Source organism: Microcaecilia unicolor, chromosome 6 (assembly GCF_901765095.1).
Source record: "Microcaecilia unicolor chromosome 6, aMicUni1.1, whole genome shotgun sequence".
NCBI classification, from domain to species: domain Eukaryota; kingdom Metazoa; phylum Chordata; class Amphibia; order Gymnophiona; family Siphonopidae; genus Microcaecilia; species Microcaecilia unicolor.
In genome coordinates, this window is record NC_044036.1 from 273283021 (window position 1) to 273303813 (window position 20793).

General features: G+C 42.3%; 1 protein-coding gene across 4 annotated transcripts in view; it reads left to right on the plus strand.

The window, feature by feature from the left end:
- Positions 1-20793, plus strand: part of MVB12B (multivesicular body subunit 12B) — a 313178-nt gene that overhangs the window by 258856 nt on the left and 33529 nt on the right. The window lies entirely within an intron of this gene.

Below are 20793 nucleotides of genomic sequence, written 5' to 3' on the forward strand. Positions count from 1 at the left end.
CACCTGGCCACATAGGTCTCCCTTTCACTGCAGCCCCCTCCTCTTACTCCAGCACACCTTGCCATTCCCTGCAGCCCCATCTCTCCTAGATAGTCCAGCACACCATTCCCTACAGCACCAGTCCTCCCATAAATCCAGCACACCTCTCCATTCCCTGCAGACCCCCGCCTCCCAGAAAGTCCAGCACACCATTCCCTGAAGCCCCCCTCCTCCCATAAGTCCACACCTCTGCCTTCCCCAAATGCAGCATTGCTCGCTACCTTCCTTCCTGCAGGTCCAGGATCGCTGCTGCTTCCTTTTCCTTCTTCTGCCGCCACTGCATTGCTTGCAGCATACATTTTCGGCTGTCCACGATTAACACAGGCACTCCGGAGCCTTCCCTCTGTTGCGTCCAGCCCTCTCTGATGCAACTTCCTGTTGCAAGGGCCGGGCGCAGCAGAGGGAAGTCTCCGCAGTGCCTGTGGGAAAAGCGGATGGCCCAAAACTGTAAGCTGCAAATAGTGCAGCGGGGGTGGGGAAAGAAGGAGGAAGTGGCAGATTCTAGACCTGCTGGAGGAGAAAGTAGGGAACGATGCTGGATTGTGGCGGCGGGAGGGAGGTCAGGATTTGCCTTCACACCCCTAAGAGTTCACTGTGGTGCACCAGGGTGCCGCGGCACACAGTTTGGGAACCGCTGCTCTATGCTAATCAAGTGTAAGGTGTTGCAGTCTGAAAATACCCCAGATTTTGCAAAGAGAACAATATAATAAGGTTAAAAATATTTAAAGAATTTGAATGTGCTAAGTTCACTTCAGGTGTCCCCTCCATGAATCTCTGAAAAATGGCGGCCTATTTATTTAATCTGTAAGGATTAATATAATTGGTTAAGGCTCTTTTTATATCTCTGTGTATGTGTGACCTGCTGAGTGAAAAGTTACCAAAAGTGAGGTTTACAAATAACAGAGATAAAGGCTATAAAAGTTTGGAGGGGTAAATTTGGACATTTTCATTTTTGAAAGTTTTGTGTGCTTATATGGTCAGTAGAATGGGACTATACAGTTTTTTTCACAACTTGATTACGCAGTTGATATCCCTCTATCCATAGTATAAATAAGTCATATGTATGTATGTGTGTATTTATAGGATAAGAAAGCTGACACTTCTTAAGAGTTCATAACAGGCTTTTCTGTTTACAAGTGTACTTAATATCAAGAAGCAGGTTCACCAGAGAGAATCACATTGAATCTTTCAGCTTGTAGTCACAGTGCTAGAGTTTAGTAAGTAATGGTTTTGACAGGGTTCTTTCCATTCTAATAAAATACAACAACGTTTTTGTTTCAAAGAAAGGAAAGAATATTTTGCAAGCATGGCATTCTGTCTCTCTGATCTTATTTCGTTCAAGAGCATCTGTGATTTCTGTAATTTGTTTTACCGTTGACCTAATAACTGAGAAAATTCCAGGTGACAGAGAATGTAGACTGTTAGTTGATTTCTGCAGATTCAGTTCCAAAATAGCATTCAAGAAAACAGAAGAGAAATTTGGTCTATGCATGCCAGTGCCTTCATTTAGAATGCAAACCTTGATGCACTTTTACTGTAACTCAGAGGTGCATAAACCCCTTGCATGCCGGCACTTCCAACAGTAGTAGTGTGAAGGATTAGTGCTCGCCGCAGTGTGCAAGCTGAACTCTCCAGCCTTGAAGCAGCCATTCATCTATACCCAGGAGCTAAATATGACAATGTTAGCATTTTTCATTTCCCTGACGTTACCATTAATAAAGCAATGATCCAAAAGGAGCTTTGCTGAGTCTGTTCTTTATACTTCCATCACTCACGACTAGATAATTTCACACAGGATCGTTTTTAAATTAAACGACGATAAAAACGCTCCGCTGTTCCATGCTCACTAGTTCATAGAAGTCTATCAAGTCATTAATGTGTCATGACGAACTGCTAGAAGGATACAAGAGTAATTAATTATTTGAATAAATAACAGGTTGGACTTGGTGCTTTGAACCTCCGTGGCACATACATCAAATTCAGAACATCCTGGTGTTCTTATAGGATTCAGTGAGAGGGGTTAAAATGGAAGGCACCTCTCCACTTGAAATGACCAGTTTGGTGCCTTGTTGGCATGTATAATGCTCCTGTGTTTTCCGAACATAGTAGAAAATGTAATTATTTGCATCTTGCTCTGTATTTCTTCAGTAATGAGTACCCTAAAAACGACATTTGGTTGCTGATGATCTTAATGAGCAATCATACAGATCTTCATTATCTCTGTTAATCTCCTCTTATTAGGTAAGCTAATTACAGAATGTGAACAGCTAGTGTGAGGAGTCGTCTTTGTTGTACATATTATTAACAAGGGACTGTTTCCTTGCCCTTTTTTTTCCACAAACTTTTGGGTTTTACAGAAAAGTAGTGCCAAACTTTTCTAGGGGTTAGGAGGGCAGCATTAAATTGCATGCAGAATTGGAATTTAGCTTATTTAACCCAGTCCGAATTTTATTGAGGGCCCCTTTTACAAAAGTGTGCTAGTATTTTTAGCGTGCACAAAAAATAAGCATGTGCTAGATGCTTGTCAGACCTGTGAGTTTTTGTACCAAGTAGAGCGCTGCCGAGCCCGGTACTCGGACCAGGTTCTGCTTGGTGGCCGGACAACCCCGGGTTTCACCTGCGCTGACCGCTGTTCCCCAGAGGTTGAGCCCCTAGGTGCGGGCAGCCTGCAGGGCTTAAGAGATGGAGCAGGAAGCGGGGTGATGAACGTGATGTCCAGACAGGCAGCAGGCAAGAGAGTGATCAAGGTACAGGCAGAGTCAGTAGGCAGGCAGAAGGTCAAGAGAGTAATCCAGGTACAGGCAGAGTCAGTAGGCAGGCAGCAGACACAAGAGTAATCCAGGTACAGGCAGAGTCAGTAGGCAGGCAGCAGACACGAGAGTAATCCAGGTACAGGCAGAGTCAGCAACGAAGAACAGAGTAGAGGAGAAGCACACTACTGAGCAAGTAACACCTACCAAAGTAGAAGCCGAAGCAATGAGTCTAGGGAGAGCTCAGCTGATAAAGTGCTGGCGTCTGACATCAGCAGGGAGAAGGAGCACAGCCAAATGACAAGAGCAGGGGAAGGAGGAACCGGAAGACCCAATAGGAGAGAAGCAAGGGAAGCTAGGTAGAGGAAGAGCAGACCCAGGTGGGTGGAAGCAAAGCAATCAAGGAGCCTGGAAGCTAGGCAGAGAGAGAGCAGAGCCAAGTGCATGGAAGCAAAGCAGTCAAGGAGCCTGCAGCCAGAGAAGAACTACACACATGGCTCAGGCAGTGCCAGTCAAGTGTTTGTGTTGACGGGATCCTGTGCAGCCCGAGGACGCGGCATGCGTTGAGGTAGGGGACATGACAACGCTAGAAACACCCATATATTCTTATGGGCTTTCTTAGCATTTAGCATGCACTAATCTACTACTACTACTATTTAGCATTTCTATAGCGCTACAAGGCGTACGCAGCGCTGCACAAACATAGAAGAAAGACAGTCCCTGATAAAAGACCTTACAATCTAATCATTAGCATACACTAAAAACACTAGTGCAGCTTATAAAAGACCCCCCTGAATTAATAGCACATTAAAAAGCATTGGATGGAAGAAGGTGACATTTTCTTAACCACTGATTTGTTTAGGAAAGTAGTACAGGCTTTTATTGTTTCATCCGTTGACTATATATCTACCCTGAACCCTATTGAGGAAACTTCAGATAGCGCAGAATACAATAGCTAGTTTTTTTTAATGAAAACTAAAAAGGAAGCAATAGTATGCCCTCTGTTGATAAAACAAAATTATTGGTTTCCCTTACGGAACGTTATTTATCAGATTTTGTATTCACATACCCCATAATAGCTTTTTCCTTTCATTGAAAAGTATGTCCTGAATCGTAGATTATGGTTTATGGATCAGAACTGTTTGATCAGTTTTTTTAATAGGAAAAGATGGGGAATGAAGGCTTTCTGACAATGGCTGTTGAAGAATGGAATAGGCTACCATCTGAGATTAGGAAAATAGCATTGTGTTTGGCCTGAGGAAGGCACTAAAAACTTGTTTCCCAGATCTTAAATGTTTGATTTTACATGCTTTATTTATGTACTTTTATTATTTCATTGTATTGTTTACCATCTTGAATGGCAATTTGTTTGCCAAGAAGAGGATATATAAAGCTTTATAAATCAATAGATTTTTCTCGAATGTGTAGCGGTACTGCTCAACCATGACAACCGTACAAATTCAGGTTCAACAATGAACATCTACAAGTACAAGGTGTCTAGCGGAAATGGCCAAAACCTAGGTTATTTCATTGGAATGGCTAAAGCTGCTTTAAAACGAGCATGTTAAAATACTGAGCCTTTTGTTGTAATTTTCCATAGGAAATTCCATGCAATCATTGAAAACTCAAAACGTTAGAAAAAACTCTGTTTAATGCAACTCTTTCATTGGGTTTACGTTATCCCATTTCCAACCCTTTCCTCCAGACACCACTTTTACCTCACTGCAGACTGCGGTCACAAAGGAAGAAAGTACTTTGAGTGCATCTGTTTATTTAAAATTTGCTATTCTTAATTTTACAAGAAAGAGCTCAGCGGTGTACAATACCAAATATAAAAGAAATTAAAATAGAGAGCTCCATTATAAGATAGAAAAGCAACACTTTCATCCATATCCATTCAAAATATAGGTGCCTGACAACACTGCAGCGCTAACCAATGAGGAGAGATTCTCCAAATGCTGAAACACAAAAATGAACTTTAAATAATTTCTGTTTGAACGAGGACTTTTAGTGAATACAGATTTGAGAATGACTCATCAGTGCTCTGTGTGCATGAGAAACACTTATGTTACCTGAAACCTTTATCCAAGATAAACTGCCTTGCAACTCCATTGGATTACCGTAAGACACACACTGGCTTCTTTGTGATAGCAAAATCATTTTCAGAGGGGAATAGTATGCTAGAAGTAAACATGAGGGTCCACCTGGAAGGCAAGTTCTTCCTGAGGTCAGAGGGAGATTTACAAACACACACGCCAATTTTTGTCATCAAATTGGGCTTTGGAAATATTTTTAATTGAGTTTGCATCCTTCAGCCTCTTTAAGATATAAACCAGAACACGTCCATGTCCTTGTTGCCTTTTTAAAAAAATAACAGCATTTCTTCCATGGTGAACCATACTTCCATGTATGGATTCCATGTAGGGAATGAAGAGTTTTCAGGGTGGTATTTCAGTGTAACACCAACACCAGGAAACCAAGGGGTGCTTCTCTCAACAAAGAGATTGTAGTAGCTGGAAATGATTTTCTTTTGTAGAAAGTAAAATGCATGCATATCAGCGTAAGTGGCTAGCTGAAGACGTTTAGTGGTACTGAGGGCATGACAGGAAAATATCCTTTGTTTTTTCTGTTCAGGCTCATTTGCTTTTCTTTTTTTAACGGTTTCTTCTGGTCTTTAATAGTTGTGGCACAGACCTGCAAGAAAGACTTCAATAAGCCTTATTTACTTGGATTTAGCTCATGCCTTCTCAGTGGTAACTCAGTGCAAGTTGCATTCAGGTCGTGTAGGTATGGAGATGAGCACAGGCCAAACAGTTTCATTTCATTTGGCTTTTCCTTTTTGATTTTTGGGCATTTTGGGGGATTGTTTGATACTTCATTTTTAATGTACTTGGAGGGGCATTTTCGAAAGAAACGTCTAAGTCGGAATTTGGATGTTTTACAAAGACGCCCAAATTCGGAGACAGGGAGAAGGTCATTTTCGAAAAAAGATGGGCATCCATCTTTTATTTTGAAAATACCAAGGACATCTTTGTTCTTGGTTCATTTTCGAACAAAAAAACGTCCAAATGCAAGATGTCCAAAACAGATGAGGAGTGGCTTAATGGTTAGTGCAGCGGGCTTTGATCCTGGCAACATGGATTCAATTCCCACTGCTGCTCCTTGTGACTTTGAGCAAGTGAAATTCACAAGGGGTATTTTTGGATATGACATCTAAGTCTGAATTTGGACGTTTTTTGTAAAACGTCCAAAATCAGAACAGGAAAGGTAATTTTCTACAAAATAAAAGTCTATCTTTTCCTTTTAAAAGTGCTGTTTGGAAAAGTGTTTTGTGATTTGGGGGAGTAAGGGGAGGTGATCCCCAATTCCCTCCAGTGGTCATTTGGGGCACCTCTTGTGTGGAGTAGAGGAGTAGCCTAGTGGTTAGTTTTGCAGACTTTGATCCTGGGGAAGTGGATTCAATTCCCACTGCAGCTATTCATTATAAAAACAGGTCTAGCTCAAAATGTCTAAAGTTTTAGTCTTGGACGTCTTTGTTTTGTTCCATTATCGCTGAAAGACGTCCATGTCCATGTCTTAGGAAAGCCCAAGTCCCACCTTGAACACACCCCTGGCACGCCCCCTTGAGATTTGGACGTCGTTCTGGCGGGCTGCAGTTGGAGATGTCCAAAATTGGGTTTTGATTATACCGATTTGGACGTCCCTGGGAGATGGACGTCCATGTTCTGATTTATGTCGAAAGATGGACGTCCATCTCTTTCGAAAATGAGCTTGATAGTAATATAGTAGATGATGGCAGATAAAGTCTTGTACAGTCCATCCAGTCAGCCTGAGAAGTTAAACTTATTACATAAGGTATGAGGTGATAGAACATATGCATACCTGATCTTGATTTATCTATGCTATTTTCAGGGCTTAGACCGTAGAAGTCTATCCAACACTGTCCTTCTTCTAAAACATCTGAAGTTGTCATCGAAGCCCTTGAAAAGTTCCATTCCAGCCCATCCAAATCTATGCAGCCACAATCAGGGTACAGACCGCAGAAGTCCACCTAGTACTGGCTTTGCTTTCCAATTACCAGTATTGAGACCCAGTCTCCGCTAAGCTTCTTTGGACTGATTCCTTCTAAACAGGATTCCTATGTATTTATTCCACACATTTTCACATTAGAATATTTTGACTTGTGCAATTTGTAGCATAATGCGTGCTACATTGATTTGTGTACACTAAACTTTTTAAGGTCTGTTATCGAACTGATCACCTAGTATATATTTCCATTGCCCTGAGGGATTAGTCTCAGGCCTGATTACTGACCTGTGTTAACCTACAAGCCTTTTGATTGTCAGGGAGCCTAGTTACTAAGGGGGAAAAATTCTATAAATACCACTGAGTTTACCCAAAACATCAGCACTTAACGTTGTACTATAAGGGGCACTCAGGGATGGCGGTCTTTATAGAATAGCATTGAGTGCAAGGACTTAAGGCAGCTGAAAAGTGGTGTAAATCCTACCACCTGCATTAGGTGCAGATCCCCGCTATTCTGTAACACTGAGTGCATCTTTTGTGAACGACCCTGACCTTCCCTTGCCCCTCCCATGGTCACGCCCCCTTTTGAGTTGTGCATAATCCATTTTAGACGGCCATGTTTGCATAATAGTGCGTAACCAGATTGACACCCAAATCATAATTAGTGCCAATTAAGGGAAGGGAAATGGGACTTGATATATTGCCTTTCTGTGGTATTATACAACTACATTCAAAGCGGTTTACATATATACAACTACTACTACTACTATTTAGCATTTCTTTTTTTTTTAATTTTTATTTTTATTCATATTATTGAACTTATTACAAGAAAACTTCTTGTTTAAGAAAGTATCCATTAATCCATAGCATATTCAAACATAATAATAAAGAAAGAGAAAAGGTGAAAAACAAAATTCTTCACATTTTCATAAGAAAACAATACTCGAGTCCATAAATTCAGATCCAAGATTTCAGGAATCTATGGGAGAAAAATATTACAAGGAAAAAAGAAGAAAAAAATTACAAGATAATGCAAATTCTGCTAAGTGGAGTTAATTCTTATAATTAGCGCTTATCCACTTTCGCTGAGGCTATAAGCGTCGAGACGTGAGCGGGTTCTGTATATACATATTTTTTATCCCTAAACTTTATTATGCACTTGCAGGGGTATCTTAAAAAAAAAAAAAGGTGCCCCCCCAAGTGCAGGATTTCAGGTCTAAGGAGCAGGAAATGTTTCCTCCGTCGTCTTGTCCGGAAATAATAATACTTTGAAACCTAAGAAGGGTTTATCCTTATCGCGGAAAAAGAGACGAAAGATCCAACTCTTATCTGGTAATAGTGCGACTGTTGCCACTAATGTGGCTGCAGTCGCTAAGTCCGTATCCGTGGTCTCCAAAAGAAGAGAAACATCTATCGGAACTTCAGGTTGATCCAGATCTTTCCCAGGAATATAATAAGCCATAGTCATTGGTGGTATGTTTTGTTCAGGAATTAATAATATTTCACGCATATAGCGCTTCAACATCTCCAAGGGAGCAACATTTCGAAGTCTAGGAAAGTTGACAAATCTAAGGTTATGATTTGTAGTGTAATTGTCAAAAATTTCCATTTTAACCCTTAGGTTCGTCAAATCTTTAATCATAGTAGGTTGTACTGTTTCAAACTTCACAATTCTTTGGTCCATTTTAACAACTTTATCACTCAAATCCTTAATCTGCTCTTCTTTCTTTTGTAAGTCATTTTCCAAGGTTTGTAATTTAGGCAATACCTCATTAGTTTGTTTTAAGAAAATCTGTCCTAGTTTAGAGATCAAATCCCACAAAGCATCTAATGTGACTTCTTTTGGTTTGACCACAAATTCTATGGCAATTTCAAACCTTACAGTCTGCTCACAAATCGCACTCTGCTCCTCAGCTCCTCTCTCCTCAGTCTGCAGCGTTTCCATGGGCAAACTGCCCTCCAGTCCGACCTTTGATGTAATAAAAGCTTCCATTCGACGATCTTCTGGGCCCCTGCCCTCTTCCGGGGTGGACCCCGTCGAATCCTCGAGGTAGGAGCTGGCGCCTAGCGGTTGAGGAGGGGGAGTGCACTCGGCGGGGCTCAAGGTGACGTCGAGGCCAGGGAACGCTGAAATCTCCAACTCGCCGGCGTCTTCCACTGGTGGCGTTCCACCTTAATGAAGAACTCCCTGCGGCCTCAGCGATCGATGGGATCAGGTAAGGAGGGAGTTAGCGGGGAAGCTCGAACCGCTAATCTCCCTCTCCGTTTAGGCATTTTTTTTACAAAGGATATCGAGACTCGCAGCTACTTAGCGAGTTGCGGCCATCTTGGATCGGACTCCACTATTTAGCATTTCTATAGCGCTACAAGGCGTACGCAGTGCTGCACAAACATAGAAGAAAGACAGTCCCTGCTCAAAGAGCTTACAATCTAATAGACAAGAAATAAAGTAATCAAATCAATTAATGTGTACAGGAAGGAGGAGAGGAGGGTAGGTGGAGGCGAGTGGTTACGAGTCAAAAGCAATGTTAAAGAGGTGGGCTTTCAGTCTAGATTTAAAGGTGGCCAAGGATGGGGCAAGACATAGGGGCTCAGGAAGTTTATTCCAGGCGTAGGGTGCAGCGAGACAGAAGGCACGAAGTCTATAGTTGGCAGTAGTGGAGAAAGGAACAGGTAAGAAGGATTTATCCATGGAGCGGAGTGCACAGGAAGGGGTGTAGGGAAGGACGAGTGTAGAGAGATACTGGGGAGCAGCAGAGTGAGTACATTTATAGATTAGTAGAAGAAGCTTGAACAGGATGCGAAAACGGATAGGGAGCCAGTGAAGCGACTTGAGGAGAGGGGTAGTATATACAGGTACTTATTTTGTACCTGGGGCAATGGAGGGTTTAATGACTTGCCCACAGTCACAAGGAGCTGCAGTGGGAATCGAACCCAGTTCCCCAGGATCAAAGTCCGCTGCACTAACCACTAGGCTAGCCACTTGTTAACTCCAATAATTAAATCATTGGAGCCCGTTAATTTTTTTTCCACGCCCGTTATAGAATGTGGGGGAAAAGCGCACAAACCACATTTGTGAGTAGTAAATGGCACACTAAGGGGCCCTTTTACTAAAGGGTTGGCGCGTGGCAACAGGCTTGCCGCATGCCAATCCGGAACTACCATTATTGTAGTGTCGGTGCTTTCCTGGAGGTAATCGGGTAGCTCTGCCCGGTTACCGCTGGGTTAGCACGGGAGCCCTTACCGCCACCTCATTGTGTGGTGGTAAGTACTTCCCACCCCCTCCCTACCCCTGAAATAGCCGCGCAGCAAGTGTTTCACTTACTGCACGGCCATTTTTTTTTTTGAGAGAAAAGGCAGCCTTTTACTCATTGCGATCAAAGGAGGCCTCAGCGCGTGTCAAAAACAACGTGCTGACACTAGCGCAGGCCTCCTTTTCCCGCAGCTTTGTAAAAGGACCCCTAAGTTTTTTTTTTTTTTTTACCTGAGGCAACAGTGTGAAGTGACTTGTCCAGACTGTTCTGCCAGAGACCAACGACTTGGGTGGCTCTTGGAGTAGTTTGTGTTATAGAAGGTGATGTTCATAGATGTACTGAAAACCACTCAGACATTACTTAATAGTATCATGTGACACGGCTTTGTGCAAGCAACGTGAATTGCATGTATAAAGTATTTCTCCCTTCTTCCCTGGTAGCAAATCATAATAGAAACCCCTTTATATATCATGTCTTTTATTTTTTTAAAAATTAGTATTGTGTGTTCTTTGAGAGCCAGTTGTACACCACATACAACAAAACCATCAGATCAGACAGGCAAAGAAAACATAACTGTGAATGTTCATATTGATCACCAACGTTCTCCCAGTTTGCCAGAAATGCTCTGAAACTGCACCTTCTGATAGCACCACAGCAAGTGTTATGCGCACAGGGTGCAGATATGAAGGAGGACAAAAACTGCTCCCAACCTACTGTCCTCTCTTATTGGCATGAAGCGAGCAGGATGCGGACGAGCCACACAGGTTGCAACTATAGTTCAGTACAACCTTGCTTTCTGGTCATTATGAATTAAGTCTGACGCACATCAGCCATGTGTATGTATAAGAGCTTTTTGCAAATTGTCATCCAACTGGTCATTTGTGGTTCTTTTATGGCCCCTTCCCCGTCTAAGTTTGAGAGCCATTTTATTAGAAGAATTAAGGATTTGTTTTGCTTATGAACTAAGAGCAAACTGGCTGCCCCTTTAGCGTGCTGTAGTAATGTTTTCCTGGTACATACGGGTATTGCATCAGGTGAAGAGGCTAGTTTCTGTCACGTGGCAGTTTTCATTGTAGCTATATGTAAAGGCATGTAGGGGGCTTTGGAATACTTCCTTCTTATGTAGCTGTGGCCTTAAGTAAACATTTCTCCATCTGTTGGCCCTTTAAGGCACTCTGTAGCCAGATACTAGATCTGCATGGAGTCTGTGAGGCATTATTTTGCATATATTCATTTTAAAATGAGCATTATCTAGAAAATTGGTTAAGCGTCTTTCATCTCTTTGTCATGCCATTCTCTGTAGCTTCAGAACTTCCAAAGGAGAACACGCAAGAAAACAGGATCTCTAAAGTCTCTCTCCTTAGTGTTTGAACTACCCAGCGTTATATATTCTAGTAATTATCCAGGCGACGTTGGGCGTTAATTCATTCTAGGGGTTCTGCTGACACTTATAATCTGCCAGGTCTTCGCTTGGGTTGTTTATGGATTCAGCAGAGCCCTCTGACAGAATGACTGCCTCGTGCCTGACGCACAGGTGGTTATTACTCTTAGGATCATCTTGCATTATTATTTTGAGTGCATATGACATTGATCAGCAGAAACAAAAGCTGATGGAGCCCAAGTCAACATGAACGGTGCATTCACTGGCTATAAACGTGTATGAAGAAAAATGGAGCACTCTTTTAGTTTTAATTCTTCCTCCCTCTGCCTTCCTTCACTCTCCTCCCCCTCCGGAAGGGCAATTTTGACATTGATTCCAGAAACCAGATTGCGTACTGCCTTGGAAATGCATTTCATTCATTTGTCCAAAAAAAAACCCTTACTGTTCAGGTAGATACTAGTACTGCTGGAACTATTACACACTTAGCTATTACTACAAAATATGCAGTACTATGTATGTTCGCAGAAGTAAGAGTCCTTTCTCCATGGGCCTTACAATCTATTTAGCAGATAGACGTTGAAGACCAAACCAAATAGGCTTGCCCTTCTATAGCACAAGGAAAAAAAAACACCAGAGGCAATGTGTGCGCCCAGGGCTAGGGTGCTAGTAGATCATTTTGTTTCTGTTAGTCCAGATGAGCTGCATGTGAAAATGAATCTTGTGCTACCAGACCTGTGCAGCATTGTACAGAGACGCACGAGAGTGGTGATTCTTGTTCTGTAGAGTTTAGTGTGGTCAGAACAAACATGTACAACAAATAAGAGAATTTGGGAGAATGTATTATAGAGAAGCGGCCAAGGTATAAAAGAAACCTCAAAAAGATGAGTTTGTTTTTCTGTCTGAATTTGAATATTGCTCAGAGGTGCAGCATGACACATGGACTCAAGAAGTCTGTTCCAGGCAAACAGAGCAGCAGAGTTGAAAGGTGACAGATGAGTTTTCAGTGGATGAAAGGGGCACAAATAAGAGACTTGCCAGACGAACAGAGAGGGAAAATAAGTCATGAGGAGCTGTAGGTGAGCGATGGAAGTGGATGGGGAGCCAATGTATTGACTTGAGAAGAGAGGTTACATAACTGTAGAGACAAGGAAAGAAGAAAAGTTGTGCAACTGCATTTTGAACAGATTGTTGTGAAGCAAGATGATTCTGCAGGAGACCAGCGAGGAGTCAGTTGTAGTCTGAGCAGGAGATAATGAGAGAGGGAGTGAGCATTTTGGCAGCGTGCTCAGAAAGGAAGGGATGGATTTTAGCAATGTCGAAAATGGTCAGCTTTCTCTCATTGCTTTTTTTTCTCCTCACCTGTTAACAGATGGCTGAGTTACAGTTGAAACTGCCATAGAATCTGTAAGAGGAACTTTTATTACCTTAACTTTGTTCTGAAAGTAAATATTTCTAGCTATGAAAAGATCACTTATTCCCTGTGCTCTGGTCACTGATGGATGTGACTGCCCACTAGGCTGCTAAAGATACGACTAGTAATGGTGAGTATTCAGATGTGGACAGTTCTTGGCTGGGAGTGACATCCCCAGGTCTCTTGATATTTAAGCACTAGGCACTGTTCTCTGAATCCCGTCTTCCTCCTCCATTTCTTAAATCGGTCGTTAAACGGAATGTTATGTTTGTTTATTGCTTTTTACAAAGACAGACCATGTCTTGCAACTGTGTGTGTTTTTTTTTTCTTTATTTTGCTGAAAATACAATTTAATTTTCTCAGTCCCGCTCTCTGCGCTCACATTCAGCCTTCAGATGTAGAAGTAATTGAATCTTCAGGCATGTCCATTTGATTACCTTTGTATGAAGGATGAAGGTTCAGCTAGCAGTGGTGGGTATGAACCATAGTGCTTTCGTGTGTGTGTGTAGGAGAGATTTCTGCAGATTCACAGCAGAGCAATTCTGCTTCATCTTTTAGGATGTGTTAAGAGAGTTTGGCATACCATTTTCAAAATAGCAATACTGTACCATTAGAGCCACCGACTGGCTCTGTTCCCAGCCTATAGGATGAACCATCCTGTTTGTGTTCCCTTCAGGTATGGTTAAAGTGCAGACTGAGAACTACTACTACTACTATTTAGCATTTCTATAGTGCTGCACAAACATAGAAAGACAGTCCCTGCTCAAAGAGCTTACAAAGCAAACAAATCAATTAATGTGTAGAGGAAAGAGGAGAGGAGGATAGGTGGAGGCGAGTGGATACAAGTGGTTACGAGTCAAAAGCAATGTTAAAGAGGTGGGCTTTCAATCTAGATTTAAAGATGGTCAAGGATGGAGCAAGATGTAGGGAAGCCAGGGTTCACTACAGCTCCTTGTGACTTTTTGACAAGTCCCGTAACCCTTCTTTGCCTTAGGTTCAAACTTAGATTGCAAACCTTTGTGACTTTTGACAAGTCACGTAACCCTTCATTGGCTTGGGTTCAAACTTAGATTGCAAACCTTCTGGGTACAGGGAGATACCTGGATCAGCTAAAGATACTGCTAGCTCTTATCTTGGATGTGGTTAAAGCAGCAGCGGTTAATAGGAACTAAATTATTTAAAGAAGCACAGAGATAGGAAAAAGCCTTTAATGAAGGTGTGCTAGACCAAACTCCTCAAAATACCAATCAAATCAAACGGATATAAATTGCTCCAGAGATGCATGAACTGCATTCATAAACAGACATGGTCACAGAATCTAGGTTAGTTAAGATTAAGTGTACCATTAAAATCAGGTAAAGTTATTAGAAAATTAATTTAGCAAACCAAAAAATGAGAACAGAAAGGGATCGCTTTCTGAAGGGTCGAGGTCACTAACTCTGGGAGATTGATGCCAAAGTGCCCCTTTTGAAAATTGTCTAGGGATGATTTTTGGTGTATCCTTGAATTTAGGTATGTAAAATGTTGAGCACTTAGCTTGATTTTCAGCACTAGGCACCTGGCTTAGGGTCCCTTTTACTAAGCTGTGTTAAAAACACGAGGAACGCAGGCCTGTGCTACTGTCAACTGCAATAAAAAAGAGCCTTTGCATTAAGACTTCTGCATTAGCTGCCTAATATGGGGCCTGAGCATGACATGCATGGGTGCAGGTGTGGCTGGCATGGGCAGGGCTGGATGAAGGCCCACTGATGTCCTAAGTACAGCCCAACAATGGTGACCCTTGACCCTTCCATTGCTTAACTGACAAGACGTTAAGACTTAATAAGTGCTGAGAAATATCATTATTGTACGAAACAAAACATCATATATATTTAAGATTAGAAAAGCACTGAAATTCATGTTAGATAGTGGGCGTGATGGCTAGGGAAACAAACTCTGTGGTGCCCCATTTTGCTTAATGGTTAATTCAGGGCTGTGCATGGGTTTGTACTGTATGCTAGCTGTCAACTGCTGTAACACAGTTGAACTCACTCCCACCTTAAGAGGAAGCGGTAACTACTGCTGTGCTACTGGCAATCTAGTAGTGCAGTGAGCTGTCAAATTAGATGCTCGGCTGCACATCCAGTCTCCTCTCTTGGCACCCCAAACAGGCTCCACAGAGGCCTCATCTCCTCCTGACATTCCTAACCTGTCACAACTTAGGCCTGACACCCCCAACCGACTCCACATAGGCCAGTCTCCTCCTGACACCCCCAACAGGTCACTTTAGAGGCCCAATCCCACCCCCTCACTGTAGCAACTCCGGTTCCTCCCCCTTCTAATTTGTTCCCCCCAGGAAATGCAGCCCTGCCCTCAACAGCTTGCCTCTCCCTCCCAACTCCCTGATCACCCCAGGACCTACAAAGATCTCCCTGGTGGCCCAGTATTTCACCATTCTTAGGGGTATGTTTACTATGGTTCGTTAGCATTTTTAACATGCCTATAAAGTTAAGGTGTGTTAAACGCTAATGCACCAATACATTCCTATAGGCGTATTAGCATTTGATGCGCGTTAGCGTTTAAATGCTAACGTGCCTATAGCATGCCTTTGTAAACACAGGCGTTAGAGACGTACAGGTATTTTAAATACCTTACAACAATGTAATAATGTTTATAAATACTTACATAACACCTTTTTTCAAATTGATTTACATAGTAACATAGTAGATGACGGCAGAAAAAGACCTGCACGGTCCATCCAGTCTGCCCAACAAGATAAATTCACATGTGCCATTTTTGTGTATACCTTACCTTGATTTGTACCTGTCTTTTTCAGGGCACAGACCGTATAAGTCTGCCCAGCACTATCTCTTGTAGGCCTACTTTGTTTACTGTCTGTTATGCAAGGTGTGGATGTGTATCTTTCCCACTGAAATTTTGGTGTTCCTTTCCTTATCTTGATTTTATGTTACTTTAACTTGATTGTAAATTACTTTGATCTATTTTATTGAGTAAGTGGTATAGCAGATCTTTTCATAAACATTTAATTCCAAGTACTTCCGGGAGCTAGTGCCTCAGGCCACTTATACCCTATTCGCCTCATTTGTGTTTTCAAGAACACACACATGCGCATGAGTGGCTGCTATAACAATTATGTATCCAGCATATTGCCTTGACACACTCGCTGCAGCCTGAGAATAAAACCTTGTGTCGCAGTGAGCAAAATGTTTTGGCAGATAAATTTTTCTTTGTTCCTTGTTTTTGCTTCTTTGCAGCTGCCCCTCTTTTCCCTTCATCCTGCTGCTGCTGGTCTCCCATTAAGTGTCTTTTCCAGGTTATTCCCTCTCACACCCTCCCCTTCACCAGGTCATTTGTTCTTCTGTCTTAGGCACAGCCAGATTATCTTATAACTGATTTTTCCTCCTTATCCCATTAGACCAAAACCATGCAGAACCAGGCCCAACCATGGAGCAGTGGCCCTGCACATACCAACTCCCACCTGAACTGGTAGGACAGGTTACAGCACCAAAGCACCCTTGTTGCTAAGGTTACACAGTAAAGGACCCTGGTGGATCATTTGGTACTTGGCCAGAAGGCTGTCTTGGATGTCAACAATGCCTACAGATATTTTTTGGTGTTGGGAGGTTATTTGCTAGCATGTGTTGGATTGATGCAGCATATCCCAGAGGACTGAGTAGTAATAGGTGAAAAGGGAGGCAAGCAGCAGGACCAGCTTGCCTCTTCCTCCTCTTCCAGGCCTATGTTTGCTGTTCCTACTGCATGACTGAAGGATGCAGGTATCTTCTGCACATGTTTGTATTTGTTTCAGGGAATTATGCATTTTATGCACACGCTCATTAATTATGTGCCACATTCTGCAGGCCCATAATTGTGCAACTGAGGGGAGTGTCTTTACCAGGAGAATATGACAAGGATGAAGAAGTTGGGGTGGTGGGAGTGGGAACATTATCTTCCACCTCTTAGAGGAGAGCAGAATCCTAAAGAATACCACCACCTCCACCTTTTACTCCACCTCTTCCACTCATTAAACTTACCAGCAGATTGAAAACCATGAGGTTGGAAGTTGGTATACATGAGGCGTGGACGGCACCTTAATGGGTCGGATGTCTACAATGTGAGTTCACATCTAAATTTCTCACAAAATACATTTCAAATTTCATTACACCAATTCTCCAGATACAAAGCTGCTCTTCTGAAAGGCGGTAGGGTCCATGCATTTGAAACTCTCCTATTGCCATAGAGTTAAAGGATGACTGTGCTGTGTTTGATATAAAAAATTAGGAGCCAAAGCAATTCTTAGCCCTAGGCTTGAGCACAATTTTAAGAAAACCTTTTTGCTTATAGAAGGCAGATGAAATGAACCATTGACCACCCATGTTGAAGCTCTTGTCATGGAAAGCAGAAATGATCTGGGGGATGAAGGGAGAGAATATTGTCTAACAGCTTCATATCAAGTTCTATTTATTTAGAATTTAAAAATCCCGTAACCAGTTAAAATCCTCTTGACTTCTAGATCCTGATTGTTCAAAGAACAGTTGAATAAGCTCATTGTTTTATGATTTCTCCACCCTCTTCCCCCCCTCCCCAATCCTTTAATATATTTTACAAACAGGTTCCTGACAAGCTTGACACGCTGATTTCAATGTAAGCTTGCTTCAGTTTGGGGTTGCAACATTAATAACACAGTTCCATGCATCATGCCACTTTTAAGCATGATCGTTATGATAAAGGGCATATACTTAATTACAAGCCTGCTTAATTACAGCTCTGTTGAAGCTCGTTTGTTTAGGAGAATGCTAATTACACTACTGAGCCCCTGGCACATCCTTGTTTTTGTCCGCCCGCTCTGCGCCGTGTATCAGCACTTTGTCAGAACTATTGGTATCGCAAAGATTGATGAAATGCGGTGACAGACGCTTTCTTTGGATATTATGATTGCGTGAAAGACTTAAAAGAAAAAAAAAAAGAGAGAGACAGAGGGGTAGAAAAATAGGCTCCATTCAGTGCCGTTATTGAAACGCCCTTCGTTTTCTGTATCATCTGCTTTGACTGTTAGGGGCTGGCCGTGGAAAAACGAGCTCATTGTCTTCTTGCTTTTGTGTAATGCTTCAGTGGGACTTGCCGAAGGGGAAAAAGAAAAAAAAAGAAGCGGTCCTCAAACACATGAGAATAAACTAAATTTCTCTGAAGCCAAGGAATGTGCTTGGAAGAATGTCTCTTGTTTGTATGTTACTTTTAGCAACTGTTGTAACTTTTATGGTGGTCTGATGCACAAAGGTTGCTTTTCCTTGGATTCAGTCCCCTATATGTTGTTAATCATTAGGAAGAAACTGCATGGCACCTTCCAATTAACTGCCATTAAAGTGGTTTGTAGAGGATTAGAGCTTGGGACAGGTTGCTCTGAAAACTGTATTTTAGATTGCTTTGTGGTGGTGCTTGTTGCCCATATTTTGGTAATTTATATAGAATGCCATTTTAGATACCTGCATTTTAGAACAGAATCTATCAACTTGGAGTCTTGTTCTAAAATTCATGCATTTGGTGCATGCATCCTAAACATCCATTTAAAAAAAAAATAGATGTTCAGAAAGCCAGCACATAATTGGTTATATCACAGAAACAGAATTGGTTATGTTCCCAATGCTGTCACAGTGATCTCTTATCATTGCTGGTTTGGCATCTGGGGACTCTTTTACTAAAGGGTTGCCGCATGGCAACCCAGAACTACCGCCGGGCCAACATGGATGCCGGCAGTAGTTCCACCCCCAGCGTGTGCCATTTCCGGCTCTAGAGAAAATACTTTTAAAATATTTCTATTACCCGATTGTAATCGCTGCCTGGTTACCGCAGGAGTCCTTACCTCCATTTCAATGGTTGTCAGTAAGTGCACCTCCAGAAATGGTTGTATGGCAAGTGCAAACTTACCGCATGGCCATTTCATTTTTTAGCCTTTTTACTCGCTGCGGTAAAAAGGGGCCCTGGCACAGGCAAAAATGGCCGCTGCTAGCCAGGACCCCTTTTACCGCAGCTTAGTAAAAGAGCCTGCTATAGAAATGCTAAATAGTAGTAGTAGTAGTAGTCTTATCTTCAACATGGTATGTATGTTTGTCGACTTTATTTTTGTTTAATTACCTTTTTTCCTTTTAGCATCATTAATGTATTTTTGTTTGATTTTTTTTTTTTTCTTGATGGCCTTGTGGGTAATTCTATATTCAAAGTAATTTAAATGGCCAGGAGGGCTGCTGGCCATAAATCACAGTTGCTGGGATATCTGGGGATATTCAGCAGCACTTAACCAGGCACCCGTCTGAATATCTACTGATGCCCATTTAACTTTGGGATCGATGCTTATACCTGCATATTCGATGCTGGGAGGCATTTATGTCCTGGCATTCAATATCTTAGTTTAAGCATCCCATAGCTAGAGGCAGCTTGTAAGTCACTCACCACGTGGGCTGAATATTGACCGGAAAAAGAAAAAAAAAAGCAAATAGTTTATTTTATTTTTTTCAGTTAACAAATGGAGACCACATTCAATTTAAACCCTTTTTGTTTAGGAGGGACCAGCTTTCTTTTGATAACATTATCCTGGAATTTGTTTTCCTGTGAAGTGTGATATGGAGAAAGCTGTAAACATTCCTATGAAACAGAGGCCAACTGAGTTTCAGCTTCAGCACTGAAACCAGCCTTAAAATCAAATTCAGCTTTATTTTGGTTGTGGGCAAAAATGGTGGTGTATTTTTGGCGGAAACTGAAACATACCCCCCCCCCCCCCCCCCCACAGCCAAAAGCAGGCTCCACTCTGGCCTCACTCTACTCTCTCCCAGACAAAAACGAGCCCCAACCTGTAGGCCCCTCACAGGCCTGTCTTACAAACCCTGGTGGCCTAGTGGCCTCGTCAGGGCAAGAACAATCCCGTGTCGCTGCTGCCCGTACTGACTCCAGGGTCAAAATGGCAGCCACAGGATGTCACAGCAGCCATTTTAAAGTTGGAGCTGAAATATGCAGAAGCAACAGATCGCTCCTTCATATGCCAGCTCCAATCTCAAAATTGCTGCCACAGCCTCCGTAGCAGACTCGTGAGACTGCCACAGGAGTCTTGGCAGCCATTTTGACTTCAGAGCCGGCATGGGCAGGAGCGATTTAGGCTTGCTTTTACCCCAAGGAGGCCACTAGACCACCAGGAGGGGTCTATAGGTTGGGACTTGTTGTTGTTTTGGTGGGGGGGGGGGGGGGGAACAGAGTGAGGCCAAAATGGGGCCCACATTTGTTTGGGGGGGGGGGGGTGCTGATTCAGCTTCAGCCAAAACCATACAATGAACTTTTGTTGCAGATTTGGTTTCATCTGAAACGGAAAAAAATTGTTTTGGTCACCCTCTATTATGAAGCATTACTACATCTGATAAACTTTTAGAAACTTGAGGCTTCCTCATGGTCAGAAGTCTTATTTGCACAACAAAAGCAATGCCACTCAGAAAAAAATGGCACATCTCCCATGACAACCAGAAGTGTCTAGGATACTGAAATGCACTTGTAGGCCCAGCTATGAACTGTATGGGGCCAATTCTATAACTTGGTGCCTTGATGCCACACACTGAGTACTGATTCTATAACCACAAGATTCCATTATTGAACTCTAGCTTAAGATGGCCTTCACATTCCTACATTTAAGTTTGCCCACTTATACCCGGTCTATGATAGGCATAAGTTGGTACTTCTAAGTGTGCCATGATGTGTTTGTGCAACTTATAGAATTCTATAAGTTGGTCATGTTGGTGGACTACACAACCATGTCCCTCCCATGCTCTGTCCAGGTGTACACCACCCTTGCAATTAATATTTTATAGAATTGCTTTGTAAATGTTTCTCATTAAATACACCAGAAGTGTCCTGTCACAGATATATATTTTCAGCTGTGGCTTATGCTGGAAA